Consider the following 12377-nt stretch of genomic DNA (forward strand, 5'->3'; position numbering starts at 1 on the left):
AGAGACAGAGATGAAAGGGGTCACCTCCCAAGAGCTCAAGCTCTTCTTGTGCTGGCCCCTGCTGCTATAGCTGCTTTGGCATCTGAGTTGGCATTTTGGATCCTGCATGCTCAGAGCAAAACCCAGCCTAGGCATCTTCATGTCCTTCCATCAACAGCCATAGCAGAGCTTCAAGCGCAGGGTTCACTTGTCTTGTTTTCTCCATGCAAAGTGGCTGCACAGTCCCATTCACTTGGCATTTACCCAAGCAGCTGCTGATACAGTTCCGAAGAGACACAATAAAAAGGCTGGGGGAATGTACAAATTCAATGTAATGTGGAACGAGGGACCAGTTAATCTGATCCCCAAGGAACACAAAGATATTTATTTTCATGACAGTGTTGTAAAAGCTCCTATTCCAAGACAAGAACAGCTCTCATCCCTTGGATCCACTCCCTCTGTGCACACATGCCTGAATGGCCAGTTTTGAAGCCACCTCCCAACCTGCTGCTCACAACCAGGTTTTGTATTTTGAGCCATATCTCTCTTTGGCACAAACAAATGGGTATAAACCCAAGCCACAGAGACATCTAACACCAGCAAAGACAGCGTGAATTGGGACGCTCAGATTTCAATCCTGTTTCCCAGGCACACCATGGTTCCCCTCCCATCCCAAGAAATCCAGTGCAACACATCAAGTGGAGTGTCCTCTTGAATAGCTCTAAAGGATTATTATTCATGAGGTCTGAATGGAGTTATAAATACTAAATGGCCCGTGCCAATGCCTCAGTATCCAGGACAGATTTCTAGAGCTATATCCCAATCCACAGCTTGCAGGAAGAAATACTTAACCCGTGTACAGGGCGGACAGAACTATGAGAATATTAATCCTGATGGTCCTCTGACTATTGACATCAACACTAGTTACCGTCACCACAGCTTTCACTCCAGCCTGTTCCTCCAGGTCTGTAAAACAGCTCACAGTTTCCCGAGCGAAAACGTTGCAGCCTTCCCTGCCTTGCTGCACAGCCCTGCCAGGTCTCCTAACCCTCCTCTCCACGCTCTGTGCCACGGGTATCCGGATCCTGCTGTGCCGACCCTGTGCTGGGGCAGCTGTAATTGTGTTGCCACAATATTGGATTAACAACACGGCGACTCTGAAGGTCCATCACGTTTTTGATTTCCTAATTGATGAAAAAATAGTTGCTGAAATCAACTACATTTTCATCATATTTAAGCGGGTGATCAATGTTCTGTTACTGTGCATGACCAGAGCTACCTCCTCCTTGGATAAAACAAGAAAAAACAATTTCCTGCCCAAATCCACTTGGGATACACAAGTCCCCTGAACAGGCTTCCACCATCACGTAATGTCAGGGCCAATTGAACATGGTGTGCCAGCATGATGCACAACAGTCACTGGCACCTTCACCGAAAGCACATCCCGAGGGGGAGGTGGAAACTCTCAGCACCATGGCAGCCACGGCACTGGGCCAAGAAACAGCGAACTTGGATTCAGCAACTTCATTAGGGTGAGGGGACTCAAAGACATTGCTCCCATGAGCCTGCCTTGACCACCATCCTGAGGAAAAGCCTAAGAGAAGAAACCTTCAGCACGGGAGTCAGGACCTCTCTGCAGCCCAGAAGCACTAAGTGACAGTCAAAAATGAAAGCAGAAAAGGAAGAGCTACCTTTAGCCTCCTGGCTGCAGCACTCAGCCCTGAAGAAAGGGAAGATCAAAATAATTTAAAAATCAGCCCTTTTGGAAATACAAGACAACCTCAATTCTTACCTCCAGTGATTTTAATGGAATGATTGACTCAGACGCTTCAAGTGCCTCAGACAGCAAAATCCCCTGAAATACTTTGTAAAGGTGACAATCCCCTGAAATACTTTGTAAAGGCGATGCATGGAGAAGCAGTTTTCTAAGAGACAGTGACTGTACTGGGGGTTTAACCCTTTCCAGCAGTTCTGATTTCTACTTCTTTCAGGAGCAAAAAGCAGTTTTCAGAGCCAAATGAAACCATTTCCAAAGAAAATCCTTCTTCCTGGCGCCATGCAGGGCTCACATGAACAACTGCACGGTGCCAGTGATGTTGATGCAGAGGCAGGGCAGGTTGGCCGTGGCGACTGGCAGAGCAGGGCCAGGCTGGGCACGCTGGCTTTTTGCTGCCGACAGCCCATGGCTGGCAATGGGATCCCCTGAGAGCTCTGGGCAGGCCATTACTGACACTATGACGAAGAGGAAAAAAAAGCCTATGGTTAGCCCTGGGTCAAATTTGCTTTCTCTCCACATAGGAAAAGTTCTCAGCAGTTTTGGAGAAATAGTGTAGCAGGGTCTAAGCATGCTATCAACCTGAGCCCAGGTGAAATAACATGGCAATGCAAGCTCAGACATTGGTCCTCCAGAAGTCCAATAACTGAAACAGATAAAAGGAGCTTCCTCCCCTGAGGCAAACCGTTCTTCCAAGCCACTAGGGACAGATTTAGATATGCGGAGGAGGCAAGACAAAGTCGGTGTATCATGTCTGTGGCTAAGTGTCAAGGCAAAGCAGCTTCTTCACCACCTTGGGACATGAGAAGAGACAAACCCTGCTATAACACCCAGCTAGCCTAGGTGCAGGATGAGCCTGGTAGGGCATAATTGAAAAAGTTATACCTCCTAGGGTATAACAGAAAAAGCTCTTCAGACACTGTGGGCTGTGTGTGGTTTGGTCCTCTCCGGTGTCTATGTGATGGAGCCAAAGCAGGTATATTGAGGATCTAGTCACCAACGAGGCGAAGGAAACTTAGGGGGTTAAATGAGAAAAACAATGGAGCATGAGCTTTTTAAAGCAAGGGTCATCTTCCTTTGCATTGCACAGTATAGGCGACCACAATTCCTGGCCGGCAAACATAAGCACTTGTGCAATAAAATGAGAATAATAACAACAGATATGGTCATTTTAAGGGAACTGAATGAAATATAGTACATTTACGTTGAATATCAGTTGCTGTTTCTGGAATTCCTTTAATAATGGAGTAATTTGTCAAAGGAAATTACAGAAGTCACATTTCAGAAGTTTTTATGGACACTGGATGAAAGAAGACAAAATGTATTTTAGATACAATCCTATGTTAATAGGAGGGAGTGGAGGGGTTGGTTTTTTTTTTCATCTCTAGTTTCTGTGCATGCTCAGCCTTTTACCCAGGGGGATTATCTCTCTCTTAACATGTTAACATTAAGATTGCATACTTCTCTGAAAGATACAATTCAGTGAAACACAAAGTATTGAGCTTAATACAAAAGTAAATGGGTGATGTTCTGTGACCTCTGTATTTTATAGGGGATGAGACTAGATGATCTAATGGGTTCTTTTGGTCCTACTGGCTGTTACACATCAATGAATGACTTTTCAGAAGTGATTTTTATTTTTGGATCCTATGAAATTCTTTTTGCATCTTTGACCTCAGATAAGAGGTTTAGGGAGACCAAGTTGAATTAAAGAACCATATAACAACAAATAAATAAATCTGCGGTGTTTTTGCTGACAAATTGAGGGTATCATGGATCAGCAGTTTTATTATAGTCTCAGAGAGAAAAGATCAAAAGACAGATCAATGCATCAGCTTTTAGTTGGTTTTAGGTGGCACGCTAAGGGATTAAGAATTCAAAGGATTTCCCTTCAATCTCAGAGAGTTTCCAGAACATGTAACAGTTTTAGGTCAAATTATAATAATTAACTTGAGATAGCATGTTGACTGGAGAGGAACTTTGCCAAAAACAATTTTGCACATCACTAAATACTGACATTTGAATTCAGAAGGGAAACTTGCTTTAGCTCACCCGCAAGTTTATACAGGTTCAACCATTAAAAGGGAGGTTGGTCTTTGCAAAAAACAAGAGCTGAAAGTTGTAATGCTTCCCAAGTCAGATGGGGAGTAGTCCCAAGAGGATGATGTATAATGCAGCAGAAAGAATGTTTGAACATACATGAGATCATGCTGCCGTGCAGATAGACATGGCCTCTTAAAACTCTGATAATTAATCAGTGATAGGATCGTTAATCAGCACTTCTATGTTCTTAAGAGATCCTCAGGAAACTGGTAAATGTAAATGCCAGGTCTTATTTTTAGTAGGCGACTCCTCTTTGATAATGGATAGATGGACACTTGGCAGGAAAACAAAACACAACCTCAACCCAAAGTTGAAATTTTACATTCTCATTAAATAGCTGCTGTGCCTCAGCCAGGTGGGATGGCCCTGCTGCAGGAGTCACACAGCCTGCATTAGATACAGAGCAAAGCTGTATTAAGAGGAGAAATAGTCAGTTTTAAGGCCACAAGTAGCTGGTTTTTAAAAAGAAAATATCCATTCCCTGTTGCTCCATATCCAAGTGAGCATGCAGAGAGGAGCTCAAATATCTGCACTGGCCAGACGTAAGTTGTATTCAATTTTATTTCAACCCACATTCCTCAAACTTCAAACTGTTGTTACTTCCTATCACCCCTGCAGGCTGCTTCACCCCTTTAGAGGAGACGAGGCAGCTGGAGAAAGTCATCTCATTAAAATAAAACCACAAAAAAACCCACAAAAAGGCCAAGAAGCAGGCATCTAGGGTCCAGCTGAAGAATTAGACAGTCCAACAATCGCCGGGTCAATTCACATTAAGCTGAACAAAGAGCAGACGGCAACAAGAAGATGAGCTAAATGACTCGGTGGCCACTGCCCATCCCTAATTCTCTGTTGACTTTCGCCAGAGCCTTGTCAGAGGGGGGCTGCAGCATTTGACCCCCCGTTTCCAGGCGCAGGCAGGGAGTTGGGGACACATGCGGCAGTGTTAAATAGACGACTCCATCCCTGCGTGCCCCGGCTCTGCCATGGGTGACTGCTCTCCCAAGTCAGCCTATCAGGAATTTATTGCTGCTTCTCCATCACCCGGCAAAGAAACTGTCACACAGATGTTGGCATTGTAACTCATTCAGTGTCACCGTGGGGTTCTCCGCCATTGTGTCCCCACACAATAGGACAGCATTCAGGGAAGGGCATGGCAGGGATGCATAGGTAGCCCGGGGCCGGGGACGTGCTGATGCGCTCTTTGTTGCAGCTCCTTCGCCGAGGGTATCGCCTGCCCTTGCACTCCCCTGCGCCGGAGGCAAGGCCTGGAGAGGAGTTGGCAGGAAGGAAGGATTTTCTGCCTTTTGTGGGCTCTTTCTGTGCTATTTTTGTTCTCCGGGACAGCTTTTGTTGCCCAAGGTAATGATCCTTGGCCCTTATTCATATCTCTGCTTTTGTCTGGGGGCCTTTGTAGGCAATGCACTGGGGGTGAAACCCGCCAGACACAGCACCAGGGCCAGCCCCTGCTATATATATAGCTATAAATAGCTAGTTGTGAGTTATATAGTATGAAATCATCCTTGTCAGAGTATTGGCGGCAGGTTGTGCAAAAGGTTTCACAAAGATACAACAGATGCGTCCTGGCTCCGCAAAGCATCCCCAAGAACACACCCCACTGACTGCAGAGGTGACAGGGTGATGAGCAGCATCCCAAAGCCCAGTCAGGACAAACATCTTCACAGGCTGTCCCACAGCCACGTACTGTGGTGCCCTGGGAATTCTTTAAGTTCACACACACTCCTATCTGTAGGGAAGGCCAAGAAAAAGGGATGCCAGGAGTGATGTAAACCAAAGCAAAACCCTCCCCTCGAACCTCTGCCGAACCTCCTGGGATGATGCTCTCACCCCTTCTGCATGCTCCTTTCCTGGTGCCTGCAAGGGGACAAGATGGCAGGAAACATGGGCATGCTGCTCTTTAGACACACTCATATATGCACATAAATATAAAAAAGTAAAGCCAGCTTCAGCCCTTAAAAGAAGAGGAGCTCCAAGGCCACATCTTTCCTCCCCACTGCCAGCACTGGTGGCATCCTCACCACGCTTGAGCCAGAAAGGCAAAACACGGGGGGACAGCGCATGGTGACACCGCTCTGCACTGAAGCCTCCCCCGATGCCCAGCACGAGATTTGCTCCAGCTCCCTACGCAGAGCTCCCCCCCGGGCTCCAGGCCTCCAAACAGTTATTCAAGTTCTCACATGCATAATATTAAGCATATTTGTTTTTGTTTGTTCAGGTTCAAGGCCTCAGAGTGTAAGCTCCGGAGGGTAGGGAGGCTCTGCTGTTCAGACATCTAAGGCACCACACCCAGCTGTGAGGAGGAGGGATTTTTTTTTTTTAATATATTTTCTTTTTTATTTTTTTTAAGCTCCCATCCATCAGCTTAACAGCAACAATGGTGCCAAATGAAGTCTTTCCACTCATGCAATTTTTGCGGTCTAAAATTCACCACGTGTTTAACCACGACTCCTTGGCCGGTCCCCGCAGCACCCAGGTTCCCAGGTGGTCCCCCCGTCCCAGCACCAGCCAAGCCTGCAACTGTTTAGTTTCTAAGCTCAGGGCAGTCAGGCCAGAGTGGATACAGGCCAAATATAATATAGACACATACAGGCCTATATTATACAAAACACACACATACACTTACACATATTTTATGTATATACATATACATATGTATATAAAAATATATAAACTCACACACAATGTGTGTGTTTAAAATAGAAGCCCCCAACCAGAAAATAAAATATTTTACTGCAAAGTGAATGGATTTTTTTTAACGCTTAGAAAAACGTGTTAAAATAAAACTAGAACATTAATGAACCCCTGTTCAAATGCCGATGAAATACATTGCTTCTTACTGACTGCACAAAAAATTTTTACTGTTTATTTATATCACTGCTAATAGGAAAATCTCATTCAGAGTGAAATATTATACTTGCTACAGAAGGGGCCTAAGTCTTCATGGCCCACCAAGCTGTCCTCAGCAGCAAACCTATGGTACAGAGGGTCTGGAAAACTCGTGGCCTCGCTGAATACAAGCTTGAAAATCAAAACTGAAGTGGAGCACTTAAAGTTCACCCTCCTGGTGGGATCCTTTTGCCCTCGTGAGACTCCTGAGCCAGGCAGTTTTCTCTGAGCCTGAGCCGGGGAAATGCCTGCCCTCCACACCAGCCCTTTTTTTTAAGCTTTCCTCTCAAATGGGTGCCATCCACTGTGGAGAGCTGCCTGGTGTCCTCACAGGCAAGGTGACTTCCCTGAATAAAGTACTTCTCCACAGGACCTAATGTGCTGTCCATGATGCTTGCATTTGAAGAGAGGACCATCTCCACTTAACACACCCTGTTGTTTGATGGAAAGACCCTGGTGGGGGTAGGTAACCCAGCCAGAGAGGGTTTCTTGGTGGAGGTAGGCTTTGAGATCTCAGACCTTCAAACAGAAGCCACTAATTGTGTGGGCGGGTTTCCTGAATCATTGCACCCTGTTATTAGAGCTTTCAGCTGGGAAGGGGAGAGACCTGGGCTGTTCCAGTGGCAATTTAATTATTTTATACAAATGGGAACATCTTTAAAAGTTTCAGAGCCTGGCAGAGGTTTTGAGAGCTGCATTTGGACATTTCTTTGGGGAAAGCAAGTTCAAGTCCTATCAAGCAGAGGAAAATCAGTCATGGGAGTCACCCATATCCCAGGTGAATACTTTAATTATTGGCCTGGGCATGGGGAGAAGGAGGGGAAGCACAGCATTACTGCTTTCTCCAGTTCTTCAACTGACAGAAGTGATTACCCCTTCTTGGGCACCAGACCAAGTCCAAGTTTTGGGCCTCTAGTCATAACAGGCACCTCTAGTCCATGCAGAAGTAACACCCAAAGGCAATGGTAGACACTTCTGAGGTGGTGAGGGTGATAAGGGTCCCATTAAGCTTCTCCTGTGGTCAGTGGCCAGAGATGGGCTTCTCCAGAAGGCAAACACAACCACTGAAAATGCAAATTTCCCTCTAGAGGGGTCTGTCTCTTCCCACTGAAGGAAGAGGGGACCCTGATCACCAGAGTCCTAAGGAACCTTCTCTGGTGCTGAAACAAGATGGGATGAATCTTAGAATCATAGGATGGTTTGGGTTGGAAGGGACCTTAAAGAGTATCTAGTTCCAACCCCCCTGCCATGGGCACCAAACCTCAGTGTTTCTTCAGCCCTTCCCTTCCTGAAATTCGTTAATCCCATCCTGTACAGTGCCCGGTGCACTGGGTGGATGCTCGGTTTCCCTGCATAAAGATTATCCACACAGTGACCCATAACTTTGGCCAGATGAGAGCACTAACATATGTAAAGGATTGAGCCAAGCTCTTGGAAGCTAATGGGAAAGAAAACAAACTAATTTGCTGACATAGCGCTACAATATGGAGTAATCAAGAAAAAAAGCAATGCTAACATGGCTTGAACAGTACATGAATTAGGTAATGCTGACATTGAAATGCCTGAAAAATGGTGGGAGGAATCCCTTTTCCCCAGAGTTCAGAAGAACATGGTGCCCTGGACTAGCTGGGAGCGGCAGCCTGCCGGGACAGGACAGCAGACCCCTTCCAAGTCTGATGAGTAACTAGTTTTCACCAGTTTAACAAAGCAAGCTTTCAGCATGTAGATACAATGATGGCACAACCCAAGGAGATAAAAGGAGAGGGCCAATGTCCACAATCAAAACAGGGTAGTCTGAGTCAGTTTGTTATGGTGGATGTATCTGGGCTCAACCAAAGATGATTTTGAGATTCCTTGAGTAATCTTATGCAGCAAACCTAGCTAATGGCTGTGCTCTGGTTTTATGTAAGTTGTAATTCGTAACCACCATTGCATCGGCAAGAAAAATACATTAAAAATCATTTTGCTTTGTACAAGTTAGTCTAGAACAACAACATAAATACTGAGGTTCCTCAGGGAAAAGGCTTTCTTAAGCAAAATTACTGAGCATAGCTCGCATTGATTAGGTAACTCTAAATCCCCAAAAGGAGTTCTAGGCTCGGTAAGTCAGGCTCAGTATAAAGTAAGCTTTTCACCAACAGCTCTTGCCCAAGACCATTATGCAACCAAGGGTAGCTCAGGGTGCAATTAGAGCAAAGGAGTCCCAACCATAAGTGACTGGGTGACAGTCCTCCTGATACCCTCCATCAGTGACCAGAGCAAACACCCACTGAGTTGGTGGAAAGAATCTGGCTCGCTTCAGTGGTCTTTGGATCCTGTCCCAAAGGGGAAAGCAATTTCCGTCACAGAAATATGCCTGCCACCTAGCTCATTTATCGCTCCTTTGTTAAATGTACTATAAAGACTCACACAATAAAGTTCCAGAAATCATCCAATATCAACAGGTTTCAGCTGAAGTGATTAACCAAAGCCCAGGAACTTGGAGAGCAAGGGTATTAAAGTCTTCTGGCCACTAAATCTTTCTTGCCAAGCAATAAAAGAGCCAAAAAAAGCTAAGTAATTAGGAAGTTAGCACAATAACTCCAAATCCCAAAGTGGGTTCACTAATTGTTTACAGAAGATAGACTGCAATGAAGGGATGATTAGAAATATGTCAGCTGCAGGACTTTGATAGCAGCAAATCTGTCTTGGCGGGGGGGAGGAATAGACTACACAGAGCAACAGCAGTCAAATAAGCAGAAGGCAAATTACTGGCTGCTCAGCCCAAGAGATTTTGCAGTCCTGCAAACATCTACTATACTGGTCTAAATGTAAGATGGCATCAGAAATGCCTGATATTTTGCATAATGGGAAACAAATTAAAAAGAAGCGGACACATTGTGGAGCCATGGTGTTGCCTTTCAACCCAGCTGGGACCATCCATCCAGCAGACGAAGCAGAGACACTCCTTGGGAGCAGCACTGCACACAGCTGCTGTTGGAGCAGACGCTGGGCAGCAGTGACCCAAGGCAGCTTGTGCCATTGCAGCCATGAGAAATGAAGGCAAACTTGGGCAGCATCCAGTTCTGGTTTTCTGGACCCTGTTGGTGCTGTTGCCATTAAAGGGCATGGGGACAGCCAGAGGACAAGCTCAATATCTGGGGTGCTTGCTCGGTATCATTAGTGACTACACAATAAAGTGAATTTTTACAATTATTTTCATATGTTTGGGCCAGTGCAATATATCCAGAGCTGTGATGCTCCTGTCTTTTGTATGGCTGCAGCCCGCTGGTAAGTGTGTATTAACACCTATAGCTTTGTGCCAGATCATGCAAACTGGAGCACAGGACAAGCCTAAAGGAGTGGGTGGAGAATTCAGGGCCACTTTATATGAAACGTCAAGGCCAACCACCATCAGTCACATGAGCTCCTCTGGCTGTTGCCTCTCACCATTCCGGCTGTGCCAGGTACCATGTGTAGAAGCTTGAGGCATCTATCAGAAGCACAGCCAAGCAAACACATGCACAAACATCCCCATAAGGAGAGGCTGATAATGTTTTTTCTCTCTTCCACGGCTTCCAGATCCAATTGGCTCTGTTTCTATGAAATATTTTATTTCTCTAATTTTCAACACTGCAAACCCTGCCTGGACCCCATTAAACTGTGTCCATACACCCCGGGTCTCAGGGACGTTCACAGCAGTTAAGTACGGGCTCTCAAGGGAGGGAGGAAATAGGGATGGGTTGTAATAAATACTAACAGGGTGCTTTAATGAGGCTTCTGGGCACAGGCCCGTGAGGCACTCTGCACCTCAGCCTGACCAACGTAGCTTGTGTACCCTGCAGGATCCCCCCGGACCAAGTGGTCCCAGGCTCTCCAGTTAAACTGGCTAGCCAAAGACAAGGTGCTTTGCTTTGCTGTAGCTCCTTGAGACACACAGACCTCATAGCTGGTACCGGGAATTTCTGCCAATGACTTCAAAGAGGGCAGGACTCAACTCATCATTTGAAGCCCAGCCCCGTTCCCTGTCCTTAGGCAAGTGGAGGAGCCATGAGAACAGCTCAGAAACCTCAGCTGCTTCAAAGCACATCTGCCTACCTTGGGAATCAAGAAGCACCCTAAAAACACACCTCCCCTCTGCACCTGCAAAGCACTGGCGACCTGTTCATGTTGCCTGAGACAAGATGAATGCCTGTGCCCTACTTGCCAACTGCATGGTCCTCAAATGTCTGAGTCCCTGCTATTTCACATCCCATCCCAGCTCTTCCCACTGTGTACTGCCACAAAAGCTGTGCCAGCCCAGAGGTTTTACCCAAGTCAAACACCTATAATCAAATGAGAAAAGGCATAATCCTGTCTAGGATGCATGGCTTGATAGTTCGGCTTCTCTGACAGCAGTGGTGGAAAAACAGCACAGAAATATTTTTGTAACATTATGGCAATCTCCTCCTTAATTAATACTTTATTGCACTAATTCAGCCTGCTTTGCTGCTTGCAGGTCATCAGTTTGAAATCACTCACCCCCAAAAGGGCTCGTAATTCAGATGTTTTCCCACGGTGTGGTGTTTCTCCCCCCATCCCATCCCACCTGAGAGTGAGGCCAAGCAGCATCCCCATTTCCCCAGGGGCATTTTGCAAATGAAGTGATACAATGCCTAAAAGGCCAAATAAAACAGGGTGAGGGGCCGTTCCGCAGCCCTGGGCACACAGAAGAGACTGGCCAAGTGCATGTTCTCCCCATCCCAAGAGGATGAGTTTTGGAAACAGCCCCATGCTCACGTGTTCCCTTGGATGGTGCCAGGACACCAGCTCGGAGAGTGTCAGTTAATGCAAGCTAAATCTGTGACAAGGCATTTGCTAACACTGAAATTGTGTGGATGGTCACAGGCCAAAGCACAAGACCACGTGTTGGCCATGCATGTCTGCTAGTGGCCATGGAGCAGAGGGACCTGCCCATACTGACCTCATGCAGCCAGCTCAGTGCATGACGCGTTACAAAGTTTAGAAAAGCAAAGGCACCGAATTTTCTGTATGAAAAAGACCCAAGGGGAAGTTCTGAAAGAAGCTTGAGACACTTAATGACTCCTTGGAGGAGCCGGTTCAGGATGACACTGCATGAGGAAGCATATAGTCTTGGGAAAGCTCCCTTTTGTCTCTGGGCCTCCGTTCCCCACCTACCCGATGGGAAAAACAGCACGTTCCCCTCTCTCAGGGGTGTTGTTAGAGTCGTACATCAAAGACCACAAGGTGTCCAGGCACTGTGGAGATGGGAACCAGACGAGCACCCAATGTGAGATGAAAACTCAAAGAAAGGCGTTTTCAAACAGAAGTAATCTAAGTCAATTTTGTCATCTCCAACTTCAAAGATACAAACTCTATTATTTTGTCTGCTGAGGAAGTGGAAAAACATTCTTCTTGTCCAATACAGATTCATGCTGACAGCAGGCAAGATTTTGGCCTATTGAATTAATTAAGATCATTTTTAATTGAGGTTCCACATTTCACCCAGCCTGGCTTAGGGCATGTCTACACAGATGGGTGCAGACATACACGGGCTCCTCTGTCTGACTTCCAAGCCAGCTTGACTCGAGCTGGCTTCAGCATCACACCATGCTCACATGAGCTATCTGGCTACTTG

This window comes from Pygoscelis adeliae, unplaced genomic scaffold (genome assembly GCF_000699105.1).
Source record: "Pygoscelis adeliae isolate BGI_AS28 unplaced genomic scaffold, ASM69910v1 Scaffold66, whole genome shotgun sequence".
NCBI classification, from domain to species: Eukaryota; Metazoa; Chordata; class Aves; order Sphenisciformes; family Spheniscidae; genus Pygoscelis; species Pygoscelis adeliae.